This window comes from Tamandua tetradactyla, chromosome 25, assembly GCF_023851605.1.
Source record: "Tamandua tetradactyla isolate mTamTet1 chromosome 25, mTamTet1.pri, whole genome shotgun sequence".
NCBI lineage: Eukaryota > Metazoa > Chordata > Mammalia > Pilosa > Myrmecophagidae > Tamandua > Tamandua tetradactyla.
The window spans coordinates 31,204,372-31,220,461 of NC_135351.1; the positions used below are offsets into that span (position 1 = coordinate 31,204,372).

Here is a 16,090-nt window from a genome sequence, read left to right on the forward strand (position 1 = left end):
GCACATCTGGGCTGCAGGCACTCACCTTCATACTGGGCCACACCCACACCCAGCCCATACAGTCACACAACTTCCCCCAGCACCCTCCACCCCTGTTCCTGAGCTTGGTCCACACTCATCAGCAACCAGCCCCCCAGACACATGCATGCTCATATGCATGTACCCACTCATGCCATACCCCCTCAGCTCTGGGCAAGCACTGACCTGCACATCCGGGACACATCTGTCCCCACCCCACGCAGGTACAACCCTACCCTGCTGCCCCTGAGCTGTGTGCAGGGCACACCATGGCCCTGACCCCAGACCCGCGCATCCCAGAGCCCCGCTCCCCAGATCCACACACTGCACAGCCACTTCCTCTCTACCAGGCACCCTTGTATCCTTGAACCAGCCTCTTGACCCTGTATCCCACCCCATCCCTGTCCCACACACTTGTACAACCTTGCCCCACCCCACAGCAAAAGTGCCCTTCTAAACACCTGGCCGGTGCTCTTGGGCACATCTGTGCTACCTAGCCTCTGCGCTGCACTAGCAGTCTCCTCTACCCTACTCCACCTCTGCACCTGCAGACCCCCGCCAGAGCCCCACCCACCCATCGTCACTCACCGACACATGTTCTTCAACCTCCACAACCTATGCCCCATCCTTACACACTCCTGCATCTGCATCTTGGCGCCCTGGACCCCTCCCCCTGTGCTAGGACAAAATTTTGGAAATTAAACACTGCACATCTAAATAATCAATGGGACAAAGAGAAAGTCTCAAAGGAAACTAGGAAATATTTTGAAATTAAAGAAAATGATAGCAAACTGTACCAGACTTTGCAGTATGCAGCTAAAGCAGTCCTAAAAGAAAAATTTGGAGCCTCAGTGCTTATATGAGAATGGTAAAACATCTTGAAACAGTAATATAGGCTGCTGTTTTAAGAAGCTAGAGGAAGAAGTGCAAATTATACCTAAAATAAAGAAAGGAATAAAATAATAAACATAAAAGTAGAAATCAATGAAACTGAAAACAGTATACCAATTCAGGAAATCATCAAAGAAAAAGCTTGTTATCTGAAAAGATCAATAAAATTAATAAACCTCTAGCCAGGCTAATGAAGGAGAGAGGGAGAGAAGACACAAATTTCATGAATGAACTAGGCAACAGTACTATCACACTACAGATATTTAAAGAATAAGGAAATGCTGTAAATAGCTATATGTCCATACATTTAACTTAGAAGAAACAGATAAATTTTCTAAAAGATGGAAATTACTAGCCCAGAAGAAATTAAAACTCTGAATACTTCTATATTTTAAAGAAATTGAATATGTACTTTAAAACATTTCATAAAGTAGAACTCCAAACTCCAAGCTCAGATGGTTTCTTTGGTGTATTCCACCAAACATTGAAGAAACAATACTTTTATTGGTCAGGAATCTAGGGAAACAGAACCAACAGGAGATATCAGTAAACATTATGTGATTTTATAAAAGTGTCTCATGCAACTGTGCATATGTGTGAGTCCAAATTCCACAGGGCAGGCTGCAAGCTGGTAACTCTGATGAAGGGTTTTGATGAATTCCCCAGGAGAAGCTGGCTGGCTGAAGTAGAGATGAAGTTTCTCAGTTCTGACTGCTGAAGTCATCACTTCTTCTTTTAAAAGCATTCAACTGATTGGATTAAATGTCTTTCATTACGAAACACTCTCCTTAGTTGATTATAGATGTAATCTGCCATAGATGCAATCAACTGACTAATGACTTAAGTCCACGAAATGTCCTTGCAGTAACCTCTTGATCAGACAACTAGAGACCATTATATGCCCACGTAGGCATGTGAACCTAATGATCACAATACTAATTCTACACAATTCTCTTTCATAAAATAGAAGAGAATGGAATACATCAAAACCTGTTTTATGAGGTCAGCATTACCCTATTAACCAAAGGAAACAAAGACATCACAGCAAAAGAAAACAAACAAATATGTCTCATTATCACAGGTACAAAATCTTCCCCTAAAATTGGCAAATTGAATACAGCAACATATAAAAAGGAGATTAAAAAAGGAATGCACAACAATTTCAGTATTCAAAAATGAAACAGTGGCCCACTGATGTCAGAGCTCTGTAGTGTGCATCCAAGAGAATGGAGGACAAACCCATGATAGATAAGCTGTTTCAAAAGCCTCCTCATCAGTAATGCAGAGATGGTAGAGTTTAACAAATGAGTATGATTGCGTAATCATTATATTGATACTTTTAATCTCCATTATCTTAGAGAAGCTAGAAGTAAAAACCTAAAATTGTGAAATTGTAACCCACACCAAACTCTGAAATCTGTGCAACAACTAATTGTTGCAATGAGTTTTGAAATCTATTTCTTTTTTGTATACACACTATTTTTCAGAAGAAAGAAAAATTGTCAATTGTGATGATAAATGCGCAGTCATATGATGATATTGTGAACCACTGACTGTACACTTTGGATGATTACATGGTATGTGAATATATAATACGTATCAATAAGAAACAAATAATTTTAAAAAAAGATGCTAGGGATTGAGGGGAAAAATTCCTTAAGATAGATTCAAAAACTTTGATACGGCCGAGTTATTTTTGACATGTGTACTAGATAACTTAAATCAGGGTCTATTTTGCTATGTAAAATGTAGGGTAGTGCAGAACTAATTTTCAAACTCTGCAAACTATCCTTATTCTCTCTTATATACAAAGCACCATTAAAATTAAATAACATTATTCATCGTATGCATGTTATAAATAAATCACATTTTAATGATGATTTTAATAGACCAAGCTACTTTCTAACAACACATTCCTTTGAACATTAGAAGATTATTATATTCAATTAGAAAACAATAAAGTTACCTTTTAAACTTGAAATATTATAAAGGGAAAGAAACACACTTCCAAAATAACACAAAAGCCAGGATATATTTTTAAAGTTTTTAATAAAAAAAAGTTAAAAGAGGAAATGGCACTTAAAAAGATAAGACAGTAATTAAATCATAGTAATTATGTTCCTTTTAATTTGCTGTAATAATTCCTGCCCTTTGCAGTATTGTTTTTTGATGTTCATTTCTTCATGAAAAGATTACCCTCACCCAAAAAAGATTTGTAATACAAAACAATGTATTGCAGTTCTCCTTGGGAGTTATAAAAATGGGTGTGCTTTTTTCAGAGATAACGAAGCATGTAAAACTGCTGAAGCAGAAATTTGCACCTAATTCTTATACGTTCAGGCATATGGTGATAGAACTAGAAGTGCTTTATCTTGAAGGCTCAAGAGAATATTTCCAGTTTTGACCTATGAAGAACAAAAACTGGGTTCAAATTCTCAATCTCTTTACCAAAGAAATCCCATCAGCCTTAAACACCAGCACTACAACTGTGAATTGATTTGACCTAAGATTTCACTGACTACATTCTTCAATTCACAGATAATAAACAAATGCTGGCTTCTCCTTTAAAAGGCAAACTGAAATAAAACAAAAAAGGACCTTCTCATCATCTACTCCCTCATCTTCTGGATTACTAGGGAGACCCTGCTGGAGTCTGGGGTAAACTGACTCTGGTCACCTATATCTCCCTCATTGTTGAGAACTCCAACAATGCTCCCTAAGTGCTCATTGGAACTGGCACCATTATTGTCCTTTTTGGTCTGTTTGGATGTTTTGTTATTTGCCAGGACTCATGAATGCTGAAGCTGTATGCCATATTTTTGTCCTTGGTGTTGCCGGCTGAGCTCATAGCTGGTGTTTCAGAGTTTGTGTTTCATCATGAGATCAAGAACACCTTCCTGAAGACGTGCATGGGCATCATGCAGAATTACAGCAGGCTGGTGAGAGAAGCCAGGTTGTGGCTCATGTGCAGAACTACACCAGCTGGAGCACCAGCCACTGCTTTCTGAGCATGGCTGCCCCTTCAGTTGCTGCATGAAGGAAACCCATTGTAATCACTAGGAACATAGCCACACCAAAATTAACCAGAAATGTTAACACTTGGATCTGGTGACAGTTTCATGGAGACTAACATGGGAATCACGGCTGGTGTGCTTTTGGAATCACATTCTCCCAGTTCATGGGCATGTTGCTGGCCTGCTGGCCTCTGGTTCATCAAGGGCCAAGCAGTACGAGATGGTGTAAGAAGTCTTTCAGCATGATAGAATAAGAGACCTGACTTTAAAAGGAACTTCAGCAATCTTTGAAAGACTTCCAAAGAGAAAGTTAGGACTTGTGCTTGTTTGAAAGGATGTATGTCCCCTAGAAAAGCCATGTTTTAATCAGAATCCCATTTTGTAAAGGCAAAATAATCCCTATTCAATACTGTATGTTTGAAACTATGATCAGATCATCTCCCTGGAGATGTGATTTAATCAAGAGTGGTTGTTAAGCTGGTTTAGGTGACAACATGTCTCCACCCATTTGGGTGGGTCTTGATAAGTTTCTGGAGTCCTATAAAAGAGGAAACATTTTGGAGAATGAAGGAGATTCAGAGAGAGCAGAGAATGCTGTGGCACCACAAAGCAGAGAGTCCACGAGCCAGCGACCTTTGGAGATAAAGAAGGAAAACACCTTCCGGGGAGCTTCATGAAACCAGAAGCCGAGAGAGAAAGCTAGCAGATGATGCCATGTTCACCATATGCCTTTCCAGATGAGAGAGAAACCCTGACCCTGTCGCCATGAGCCTTCTCACTTGAGAGAGAAACCCTGAACTTCACTGGCCTTGAATCAAGGTATCTTTCCCTGGATGCCTTTGATTGGACATTTCAATAGACTGGTTTTAATTGGGACATTTTCTCGGCCTTAGAACTGTAAAGTAGTAACTTATTAAATTCCCCCTTTTAAAAGCCATTCTGGCAGCTAGCAAACTAATACAGGGCTCAATAGGTAGAACAACTACACCCGCCCCCAATCCAGTGTGCAGCTGACACTCCACATAGCCTCTGCTCCACCTTTAATACAACATCACGTGTTGCTTTCTTTGCGAAACCCTGTAGGCAAAAGAATGGAGCAAGGTCCCCTGCAAATAGTGCTATTGGATCCCACCCGGAGGCCCTGGGGTTCCAGCTCCTCCATCTGTACTTGTCCAAATGCACTTCATCGTAGGTATCTGGTCATTATACTAGCATTGGCCCCACTGTGCCCTGCATGTGATATGGGAGGTGCCTATAAGCCCTTCACCATGATCAGTAAATGCCACACACCTTCATGTAGCAGATAAGCAGATTACAGATATATGTTCTTTTGGCTTAATATCATTTGGTTTGGTTTTCCTATTACTAAGGCTCTTTCCTACCTTTTTCAGATTGCCCAGGACATGAAAAGAAATACATTGGTAATTGTCCCCAAGGAGATAAAAGCATGAAAGCAATTGTTGAGCTTTCCGTGGCCTCCTTGCCCATTACTGTTACATGCCTGGGTATGCATAGACAGTTTAGTTCACCTTTGCCTCACAGTTGAAACCTGTATAATGCTCTTACAGAGTTCTGTTTTTTCTTCCCACGAACATAATAATGTTACTTTTCTCCCCAATTAATTGCTATCATGTTATTTCAGTTCTTCTTCCTGTATGCTTTTTTTGCATTGACACTACAATGAGGGCCTTATCAGATCACTATAGAAATGAGTGTGTGGAGACAATAAGAGTTAGAATATCTTAAAAAGAACTTTAAAACTAATGCCTCTGTCTAGCATGCCAACGAAAATGCATTGATATTGTCAACATTTGTGATATATGTATAGTAAATAGAGTCATTATAAAAAAAAACCAACCAGTATAACTTCCATATGAGCAAACTAAAGAAAACTCAATGATTGTCTCAATAGATGTAGAAAAAACACCTGACCAACTTAAACATCCACTCAAGAAGTACCTCTTGTAAATTTAGAACACAGGTAAATTCCTTTAACTGAGAAAGGGTGTCTACAAGAAGCCTAGGGCTAACATCAGTACCTTTAAGGGTGAAAGACTGAATGCTTTCCCCCTAGGATCAGGTACTTCTTTTCTTCTGGTAGGCATTTAGCATAGAAGTTTCTGTCAATCTGATCAAATTCAGGCTAGGTTTGCAATTTATTCTTGCGTGGTTACCTTCAGTGCACCACAGACTTCCAATTCTTCAGGAGATACTTTATGCTTAAGGTGAGGTTTGTTTTACCAGATTATTTTCCAGTGTCTGCACCACCTTCAGTCTTATGTCTTCACTCTGTCTTAGAGACAGAGATTGTCTTACCAGTTACTTATTATTGAATACTTGTTAGCCTGGCAGTGGACAGTGGGGAGTGAGAGGCATTTTCTGTTTTTCTGATTAAACCTCAGGCTTAAGAGAATGCTACGTCCCAGGGTCTTACAGATGTAGTCATTTTGGTGATCCTGCCCCACACTTGCTATAGTTCTGAACCCAGCCTGTATCTTCACCCTCCTCTAGGGGTTGAGGGGTTTTCTGTTTCCTTCCCCCTGCTACAATGGCATTTCACCAGTGCCTTAAGGCACCTGAGGACAGCAATGTTTCTTGCCCCTCTCCACACAACTTAAGTGTTTCCCTCACCCCCTCCCTGAGGAAAAGTGTGGGAACGGTGCTGACAGAATTTCTAGCCCATTTTGCAGCAGCTTCTCCTCATGTCCCCAGTTCTAGTCCATGAGGGAGATTGTTGCTGTACTCTCCCAATCTTTACTGTCAGGGTCCAGGGGTACTTGTGGAGAAGAAATGTGCAAGGTGGCATGGACTCCTTTCTGTTGGAACTCAAATGCTTTAATTTCTTGCCAATGAACATTCATTCATCTTCCAGCAATTCACCAATCACCTTTGCAGAATTCTTCTTACATATGTCAGCATGTATCTTGCTCAGATAAGTCAGTCTTTTCCTGAAGGTCCCTGTCTCTCTTCCCACAATTTGGAGCAGGTAGTTTCCCTAAGACTTTAGCACTGATTGGTTCAATAATATTTGTGAATTTTCTGCTTTTCAAGATATTCTCTGTTTTACAATTGGTGTGACACTCTTTCAAGCTCTTTACATCTTTGAGTAGAAATCAGAACTTCCATATTTACTTTTATCTTTAATTTCTTTTATCTCTCTTCATTGTCTTCTCTTCCTTCTTGTAAGTTAAGTTAGAAAATTAAGTAATTAATCTTTAGCCTTTATTCCTTTAAATAATATCTTGATAAGGATATAAATTTCCTTCTAAGTATTATTTGATCCAAGACTGATTTAGAAGTATGTATTTTAATTTCCAGAGATTTTTCTTTTTATTATTAACCTCTAACCTAATTATGATATGGACAGATAATGAGATCTTTATGATACTAATTGTTTGAAATATTTTGTGATGTGTTTTTTGATCTGGCATAACATCATTTTAAATAAATATTTCATTTATGGTGGAGAATAACAAGTATTCCACTAAGTGAATGGAGATGTATGTCCATTAGATCAACCTTGTTAATTATGTGATTCAAACCATATCATTGTTGATGCCCAGTGGTGAATACACAAACAGGGGTGGGTTTGCTTTAGTATTCTTTCAACTTCTGAATGTTTCAAATTTACCATACAAATGTATAAAAATATAAATATAATAAAGATGTCTATGTTTAATGATATTTGTCTACTTGATCTGTCTATACTTTGGAAAATTACATCAAAATCTCCTACTATGAAGATTGGCTTTTCAATTGTCCCTTTTTTTTAATTTGTTGACTGATTATGAAACTATTGTTATTATTTATACAAGACTACAGCTTTAATATTTTCATGTGGAATCAAAATTTTTATTCTTTATAAAGTGTTTTTGCCTTAAAGTTTTACTTTTTTGATATAAATATAACTATGCTGTGTTTTTGTTTTTATTATATTTGATTTAGCTGTTCCCTTACTTGTGCTTTCAACTTTCTATCTTTATGCTTCAGCTGAAACCCTTAGAAGAATTTTGCCTTTATTACCCATACCGACAATCTTTTAAAATTGAATTTATTCCATATACATTTATTGTGAATATTAATATTTGGATTATTCTTAATTTGAAAAATTTATTGGGGGAGGCATCTGTGAATGATAAAAGGGAGGAGCAGGTAGGATCTGACAAATGTTAAGGAGAGGAAAGAAAAGGAGAATTGGGTAAGAAGTCTTGAATTGTAGCACAGTCCTAAAAAGTTTTGGGCAGGCTATGGGGAGTTGTTGAGCCAAATACATCAAAGGGATGGGTTGGCATTAATAGTCTCTATATGCTCAGTCATTGATGGGGAGAGATATGACGTCATCAAGAATACAGTAGTGAACGCCAAAAGACAGCCACTGGAGTCTTCGGTCAACTCTTCTCTCTGCAGAAAGAGATCAGAACAACACATTTCCATGGAGTCCACATCATCTTTTTTGTTCCAAGTTGTGAGTCCTCAAGTTTTTTCATTAATGTTTGATGAACATAAAGATGATAAATATTTCAGTAAATATCATGAAATTCATTATTACTAATGGAGGTTAAAGATTCTGTTATCTTAGTACACTTCATTTTGTTACATCAGATTTGAAATATATAAATTGCTTTTCTCCGAAGTTGATCAGTTCAGGACCAAGATAAATCAGAATACAGGGGTAAGGATGACATTGTCTATATTTTAAAACTTCACCCACTACATGAGACCAAAGGAAGCGAACTTTACTTTTCCAAAACCTAATCTTTTTGGAGCACATAATCTAACTCAACCTGTTTGGATAGCTCATTTAAAAAACCCAAGCACATGGAGCCCAAAATAAGAATGAGAGCTGGCAATTCTGTAGCTTAATATACTGCCTGGATATATCCCAGAGTATGTTAAGCAGATAATTTTTAAGTTTTGGCAAAGTCCCTTGAGGGACTGGAGAAAACATATGGAACTATTAAGCTTTACCAACAAGGAAAGCCCTGATACTGTCTCACACATTAGGGACTTCCAAATCAATAGGCCGAATCTTGATCTTGAAGCTTGCTTTTATGAAGCTTATTTCTATAGCAGAGAAGCTAAGACTACCTGTAGTCATGCTGAAGATTTACTTTTAGAAAACCTCTTTTATTGCTCAGATTTGGCCTCTCTCTAAGCCCAACTCTGCAATGAAAATCAATACCCTCCCCACTATGTGGGATATGACGTCCAGGGGTGAAAGTCTCCCTGGCAAAGTAGGACAACCCCCCCAGGGATGAGCTGGCCCTGGCACCAAGGGGTCAACAATGCATTCCTGGCCAAATAGTGGAAAATAATTGTAACCAATAAGGTATCATTGGCTGAGAAAGTTCAAATAGAGTTGAGAGGCTACTCTTACACAAGCTTCAGCTAGGTATTGTCATTTTTCATGATTTGCCAGATCTCAACCAAAACTATTCCTGCCAACCCTAAAGAACACTTAGGGCTTTATCTGAGAATCAACAAAAGTTCTGTACAGTATGACGACTTTCCAGAAACCTACAACCTACAGAAGGGTTTCTAGGCCAGAAAAATCCCTGAAACCCAGAAAAGCCAGCTTCTCAGAACATCAACCAGCTCTATTCCCCTAAAGCATATTATCAACAACCCTTTGTAACATGAAAAAGTTAGAATGGGCATAGCCAAAATACCCTTAAAGACTGGGAAAAAGATCAAATGAGAAGGTGGAGTTATAAGAGTCAACGGGATTTAAGAAATGAGTATGACTGCTGAATCATTATCTTGCTATCTCTTTTAGTCTGCAGTGTGTTGGAGCAGCCAGAAGGAAAAAACTAAATTTGTGGAACTGCAATCCATACCAAACTCTGAAATCTTTTCTATAACTAATTGTTGTAGAGTGCTTTGAAATTTATTGCTTTTATGTATCAAAACAAAATTTTTTTTTTTAAAAAAAAGAGTTCAAATAGAGTCGAGAGGCTCTTCTGGGAGCTACTCTTATGCATGCTCCAGCTAGATACTGCTAATTACCACGGTTTGCCAAACTCTAACCCAAACCATTCTGGTTAACCCTAAAGAACACCTCAGGCTCTATCTGAGATTCTACAAAAGTTTCACACCCTAAGATTATTTTCTAGAAACCTAACTCCTCCAGATGGGTTCCTAGGCCATCTGAAGTTCTAAAACCCAGAGGGGCCAACCTCTCCAAGAACATCATCTAGTTCTATCCCCTTATCCCATATTATCTACACCCTTTCCAACACGGAAAATTTAGAATGGGCAGAGTCCAAATACTCCTAAAGATTGAGAAAAGGATCAAAGGAATGGAAGACTTAGAACAGAAAAGATAGAATTTAACAAGTTGAGCGTGACTGCTGAGCCATTATATTGATATTTCTTTTAGTCTCCTGAGTCTTGGAGCACTGGAAGGAAAAACTTAAAATTGTGAAACTGTAACTCATACCAAACTCTGAAATCTGTTCTATAACTAATTGCTACAATACACTTTGAAATGTATTGCTTTTTGTATATTTATTATATTTCACAATAAAAAATGTTTAAAAACAATTGCTTTTCTCATCACCTATAATGATGACTAGTATAAAATACAGTAAGACTATGCAATACAAAGGAATTTAAAGTAATATGTTTGAACTAACTTAAAAACCTTCACTAATTCAGGCTAAGTGGAGACTGACTAAATTATAAGATATTTTAGCAGTCATGTGGTTATTACTTAGCAACATACACAGTAACTGCAACTAGAATAAACACAGACTGAGACAACTGATATAAATGCTAAATGACTTGTCCTTATTTGTGTACTAGTTAGGATGTACTGGGTGGAATGTAATTTTAAAAATTTATTTTCTCTTAAATAGGTCTCCTTACAATTTCAATTAATACCACAAATTCAAATAATACCACAAATTCAAATAATACCACAAATTCAAAACACACAATTGTCACCCCATGGCATCCTGTTTTATACAGGTTCTGCAAACTCTTTCTTCCTAAGGAATTCAAGAGTATTCTGGGCTGAAGGCCCAATCTCTGCATCTATGTGGGGCCAAGGGTTTGTAGCACAGGACACCTAAGGGAGCCCAGCAGTTCCTGTCCTTCCCTCATTCCAGATCTGTAAATTGGACTTGACTTTTCCTGACCCAGTTATCAAAAGAGGCTATAACATAGGAAATTTTGAGTCAGCAAATCTGAATAAGCTGGCAGATTCCATCCCTTACTTTTCTCATATTTGCTGTTTGTACATGAATTTTATATTGTACAAACTAACATACTTCAGCTCAGTTCACTCAGGCAGCTAGCACTATTTTTCAACTAATGACTTTTAAATGTTGCATTCATGTTAAACAACTCCAGCTGAAGTATTTCAAATTGCTGTATCTTAAATTTGTCTACCAGAGTAAAAAGACCTAGAAAAACATATTTATGATTTAAGATTATCTAACAGTTAATGAGAGATATATATTATGCACTGCCCCAAGGGGTTTACATATATTTACTTAATTAATCCTCTCAAACTGCCCTATGAAGTGGAACTACTATTATTTCCAAATTACACATAAGTATACTGAACCCAAAGCCACATAACTAGTAAGTAATGGAGTCATATTTGAAAGCATATAATCTAGCTCCTTGTTAAAAGATTTTCTGTAGTTACTGTGACCTTCTCAAATTGTAGTGTACTGTTTAACTCATATTTTAAAAGCGACTGTTTCCTAATACATGGCAATGCAATAACATAAAAAATTATTTAAAATTTTCATTTTATAAATACCTAGTTTATTTATTTATTTATTTATTTACTATTATTATTTCTTGCATGGGTAGGCACTGAGAATCAAACCTGGGTCTCTGGCATGGCAGGCAAAAACTCTGCCTGCTGAGGCACCATGGCTCTACCTAGTTAATTTAAACTGAAAAATGATGAAGCAAAACTTTTCTGTTCTAATCATAACATCCATATGTGAAGAAATTTAAATTTAAAGTAATATGTGCTAGTGTAGAAATATTTTCTCTTTCCCAATTCATAGCAGCATACTTTCTTCCACAGCCATTATATGTGTTTTAACACATTATAGAAATCAGATGTCTTAAACTATGTAGAAATAAGATAGTAAAAAGAAGTTAATTCAGATGTACATATTCAGGAAAAAGAGAAATTGTTGTATTGACTCAATAAAAACGTCCAGATTTTTCGTACATATTTTAAAACTTCAACTTCTATATGAGACCAAGGGGAGAGATGTTTATTTGGTGCAAAATTTATATTTTGGTTAGCACATTACCTAATTTAACTTACATGGTCAGTTTGGTTGAACACCATAAGTACATGAAATTTTGAACAGGGGGTGAGATTTTATCGGTTTGTCCAGGTTAGTGTGATGTCCTGATATATCCCAGAGTAATTTGAGTAGTGTTCTAGTTTGCAAAAGCTGCCACAATGCAATATAACAGAATTGGAATGGCTTTTATAAATGGGAACTTATTAAGTTGCTAATTTATACTTCCAAGGCCATGAAAATGTCCAAATTAAAGCAAGCCTATAAAAATGTTCAATCTAAGGCATCCAGGGAAAGATACCTTGGTTCAAGAAGGGCAAAGACATTAAAGGTTTCTCTCTCAGCTGGAAAAGCACATGGTGAGAGCTGCTAGCTTTCTCTTCAACAGCTTCGCTGGGACTCCATCTGTTCTGTTGGCTTTGTCAGTTCTGGTGACTCTCATGGCTCTAAAGCTTTTTCCAAAATGGTTCCCTCTTAAAGGGCTCCAGTAAGCAAACCTACCTTGAATGGGTGGAGACACATCTCCATGGAAACCATCTAATCAAAAGTTACCACCCATAATTGGGTGGGTCATATCTTCATGGAAACAATAAAAAAGATTCTACCCAACAATTATTGAATGAGGATTAAAGGTCATGGCTTTTCTGGAATACAAAATAGCTTCAAACCAGCACATTTCACACTTTGGATCCCCCCAAAGACATGTTCTTTCCAAATGCAAAATGCATTCATTCCATAACAATATCAGAAAGACTTAAACCATTTCAGTAACAATACAAATACAATAAAAATGGTACAAAATCTCATCAAAATCAGCTAGAGGCATGGTCTATCCTAATGCAAAATTCGTCTCTAGCTCTGGACCTGTAAAACTCAGAGCAAGTTATTTGCTGCCAATATACAAAGAAAGGACAGTCATAGGATATATATTCCCATTTCCATAAGGAGAAATTGGAAAGAACACAGGGGTTGCCCAACTCAAACAGTTCTGGAAATCTGCAAGGCAAATCCATTGGATTTCTAAGTCTGAGAGTCATTTATCCTCAGGACTTTGGAAAGCAGCAGTCCCACCCTTTCCAAGAACCCATGCAGCTGCCCCCTGTCTCCAAATGCAAACTTGGGAGACAGTGGGGAGACAGCCTTTCTCTCAGCTCCATCTTCTCCAAATATCGAGGCTGTACCTAGGCTCTCCGCCATCTCCAGGGCACATGTTCAACCCCATCAGACTAATGTCATTGCAGCCAGGCTCTCCCCAATCACCAAGGAATGTGCTCCACCCTCCCTTAAGGCCTGAGGCAGCACAAGTCTTCCACTGCAACCAGGAGGAAGGCCTACCCTCTGCCTTCAGGGCAAATTCACCCTCTCCAAGTGTTTGGGTGGGTCTGCTTTCCTAGCCCATGGTTTCTTGATTTTGGACCTTAGCTTCCATATTTCTGCCTCTGAAGTTATTTTTCCTCCAATGTGTCATTATTTGCCCCTCTTAGTCCAGACTGGAAATGGTTCCATTTATACAGATCTCACAACACTCTTGTTGATTTCCTATGCAGTAGGCTGGGATCATGACCATCAGACAAAAGAACTTTCCATAAATCCTTCTTCAATAACTCCATCTCCAATTATGGCTTTTTCTGAAATAGCTGACTGGTTTGATGTCTGGTTAAATACTCATATGGGGCACAAAGAATGCCTTCCTTCCAGTTTTCAATGTCACATTCATCATTTCTGTCTAAAGCCTCATCAGAGGTATCTTTTGATTCTGCATTTCTACCAACAGTCTCTTCAAAGCATTCTAGAGTTTCTCTATCAAGCTTCTCAAAACTCCACCAGAATCTTCCCCTTATCCATTAAAAAGCTGTTCCAATATGTTTGGTATTTGCAAACCGCAGCACTGCACTTCTCTGGTACCAAATTTGTTCTAGTTTGCAAAAGCTACCAGAATGCAATATACCAAAACTGGGTTGTCTTTTTAAAGGGGGAATTTATTAAGTTGATAGTTTAAAGCTCCAAGGCCATGAAAATGTCCAAATTAAAGCAAATCTATCAAAAAATTCCACCCAGCAATATTGAATAAGGATTAAAGGACATGACTTTTCTGGGATATATAATATCTTCAAGCCAGCACAGGCAGCGAATGAAGTATTTGCAAAGTCCACTTTGGGGGCTGGGGAGAAAGGAGGAAATATATTCAACCTCCAGATTTGGAGAATTACTGATATTCTCACAGGCAGTGGTTATCCAAACCAAATTAATAAGCCGGGCCCTCAATCTTGGGTTTCTCCCTTATGAACCTTATTCCTACGAAGGATAGGCTAAGCCTACTTCAAATTATGCCTAAGAATCACTCACAGAGAACCTCTTTTATTGCTCAGATGTAGCCTCTCTCTAAACCAACTTGGCAGGTAAAATCACTGCCATCCCCTCTACATGGGACGTGACTCACAGGGGTGTAAATCTCCCTGGCAACATGGGACAGAACTCCAGGATGAGCCAAGACCTCAAATCAAGGGATTGAAAAAGGCTTCTTGACTAAAAAGGGGAAGAGAGAAATGAGACAGAATAAAATTTCAGTGACTGAGAGATTTCAAACAGAAACAAGACGCTACCCTGGAGGTAATTCTTATGCATTATATAGACGTCCATTTTTAGTTTATGGTGTATTGGAGTGGCTGGAGGGAAGTACCTGAAACTGTTGAGCTATGTTTCAGTAGCTTTGATTTGTGAAGACAATTGCATAAGTATATAACATTTATAATGTGACAGTGTAATTATGAAAGCCTTGAGCCTGGTGCTCCTTTTATCCAGGGTATGGACAGATAAGTAGAAAAATATGGATATAAATAAATAAATAATAGGGGTGATAAGGGGTAGATTGAAATACTAGTGGTCAATGAGAAGGATGGGTAAGGGGAAGGAAAGTATGAGTTTTTTCTCTTTTTTTTTTATTTCTCTTTCTGATATGATGTAAAAAAATTATCATGGTGATAAAAACACAACTATGTGATGATATTGTGAGCCACTGATGGAACACCATGTATGGACTCTGTGTGTGCAAAAATGTGTCAATAAAAATATTAAAAAAAACAATGCTGGAACCCATTTATCACTGAATGAGAAAATGAACTCTGTGTCACAGTATGAAAAACAAAAGTCAATACAATGTCTTTTTCATTCCCAATCTCCATATAGAGTAGGTTCTGTGTCCCTGGGTCCACCCTTTTCTTTGGTAGCAAAATTAACATCATCTGGAAATTTTTCCAGTGGTTCCTTCTCTAAATGGGAACCTCTGGTACATAAAAATGACCTTCTGGTAACTTTGGCTTCTTAAGGGATTGTTTGGTAGGTTCAGACTTTCCTCCTAGAGAAAAACTCATTTTCCTCAAAGAATGGCACAAAAGGGATGATCAGGCCATTCTTTGTGCTGTGGCCCAAACATAGCTGAGCCACCTAGTAAAGCCCAGTGTGGTCACGGCATCATATTCTGCAGCTTCCATGGTCAATATTTGAGTTTGTTTTACCAATTTATATAGATATCTAGTTGTCCTTTTATTTTCTATGGTTAGTTTTTGTCCTGTCTTCTTTCCCTTGTCTGAGTTTTTTCTTCTTATTCCATTTTTCCCAAGTTTTAGAATATTTAAATTCTATTTACAACATGAATAGAAGGCATGAGAGATGAGATTTAAAAGCAAAACAAAACAAATTTTCTTTTGTACATTGGGTTCCCTGGGTCTATAGCTGCACAGTTTTTATTTATTTAAAAATTCACCATTTGGTTTAACAGTTCATCAGAAAGCCAAGAATAGACCTGACAATCCCACTACTAGGTATATGCCCAGAAGAATTGAGAGAACGTACTCAAACAGATATTTGTACACTGAAGCTCACAGTAGCATC

General features: G+C 37.9%; 1 pseudogene; it reads left to right on the forward strand.

Annotated features, from left to right (window-relative positions):
• The first annotated feature begins 287 nt into the window (after positions 1 to 287).
• On the forward strand, positions 288 to 4,152 carry LOC143668971 (tetraspanin-7 pseudogene; annotated as a pseudogene).
• Positions 4,153 to 16,090: the final 11,938 nt, after the last annotated feature.